At 48.3% G+C, this 1,773-nt stretch overlaps 1 non-coding gene across 1 annotated transcript; it reads left to right on the top strand.

Moving 5' to 3' along the window:
- Window positions 1-1,250: 1,250 nt before the first annotated feature.
- Window positions 1,251-1,328, top strand: TRNAR-ACG (transfer RNA arginine (anticodon ACG)). Its single transcript has one exon. It is a non-coding gene; the product is annotated as a tRNA-Arg (tRNA).
- Window positions 1,329-1,773: the final 445 nt, after the last annotated feature.

The raw sequence follows: 1,773 nt of genomic DNA, 5'->3' as shown, positions 1-1,773 counted from the left end.
GCCTCCTGGGACTAGTAATTGTATCTCATTTGAGTCCCAGAGGATTGGGGTGCTTCATGTGGTATCAGAGCTGTTAGGTTGGCCACAGGACGTAACCCTTAGCCTGATCCAAAAGTTTTTGAGTCAAAACTATTTTCTTAAAAAAATTCTTGCTCTCATCCCTTCATTTCAAAAATGTTTTCCCCCTTTCCTTCTCTCAGAAGTCAGATGGAGGTTTGCTGCCAAACCAGCTTTTGCCAGATTGAAGATGGTTTCCCCAAGTTGCTGAGAGCATGCACAGTTCGCCTCAGAATCAGGAGCCAACCAGAGTATGATGGTCATGAATTCGTCGAGCATGGCACAGAGAAGTGTGTCGTGACTGTATACATTGGATCCAGTCCGCACCATGTGGAATGGAGTGTCACTGCTGCGGGGCACAGATTCAAAGACACCAGCCAAGTCGTCGCTCGTAAGGCATTGAGGGCCCTGTGTCAGATTTATGAAGAAGAAGTGGCCGACACGCTGCTCAGATTCTTTCCACCCTTTCAGAGAAACCGTCCTGTGTGGATGGCCAGGATGCGTGCATTGGAAGGGCAGCAGCTGCTTGAGGACGACCCCTCAGTCGTGTACCTCACTGCATACCTGCTCACCCTAGATGCGCAGTATGATTTATTGGCTCGGCACCACCGTCAGATGATTGCCCGAGCAGAAGATATAGAGAAGCACAACTATCAGCTCCATGTGGATCTCACCACAGCTCAAGCCTGTGTAGCAGCCTTGGAAAGTCGTGAAGTCATTGTTGTTGAAGCCCTAAGCAAGCCAAGATGAGCACATCCAGAAGTTGATGGAGGCCTACTTGGTCACTCATAACCAACGTAGAGCCCTGCGGATCTAAGAGCCCGCTTCATCCAACCCAGTTCAACCCATGAGAGTTGAAGATCACCAGATTCTTGAAGGTCACCCCTACTGCGGTGACGATACTGTAGGGGAGGTCCTGCGGCAAAATAGCTCGATGCCAGAATGATAAAAAGCTTAACACCTCTTATTTGACTTTTTCACTATTTTGAAATACGAAAAAGATCCAAATCCAAAACGCAAAGGTCGTCTTATTCAAAACCTCAATCATCCCCTCTCTCCCACTTCACACCTCAGAACGCACTGTTCTTATAGAGAGAAAGGCGCTTTCCCATCTTCTTAACCCGAAATGAAATGGCTGAGGAGAAGAAGGTTCCTTTTGGGGGGTATCCCCGGGAAGAGATCCAGTGGAGACGGGGTGGGCCTGTAGCTCAGAGGATTAGAGCACGTGGCTACGAACCACGGTGTCGGGGGTTCGAATCCCTCCTCGCCCACAGCCTTCCAAAGGGGGAAGGACCTTTACTTTCTCCCTGAGGGTAGGAAAATCATGATCGGAATAGCGGACGTAAAGCTATTGAACTTGGGTATGCTCTTTCCTTTTGTCGAAGTGGAATCGTAGAACAGAATGTGATACGATGAGACAGAATGCAATAGAAACAAGGATAGCGAACGGGTTACCTACTCCTAAGGGTCAAAGCAAGCCTTTTAATTCAATTCTTTATTCTTACATTAAAGAATGAATCAAATCTCCCCAAGTAGGATTCGAACCTACGACCAGTCAGTTAACAGCCGACCGCTCTACCACTGAGCTACTGAGGAACAAGGGGAGATTCGACCTCCTAGAGTTCAACTCCCGCTCTCAACCCGTGAACAATATGAGTCCGAAGCTTCTTTCGTAACTCCCGGAATTTCTTCGTAGTGGCTCCGTTCCATGCCTCA

The sequence above is a fragment of the Zea mays genome, chromosome 5, assembly GCF_902167145.1.
Source record: "Zea mays cultivar B73 chromosome 5, Zm-B73-REFERENCE-NAM-5.0, whole genome shotgun sequence".
Taxonomy (NCBI): Eukaryota; Viridiplantae; Streptophyta; class Magnoliopsida; order Poales; family Poaceae; genus Zea; species Zea mays.
The sequence above is the reverse complement of the archived record's forward strand: the minus strand, read 5'-3'. Positions and strand labels throughout refer to the sequence as shown.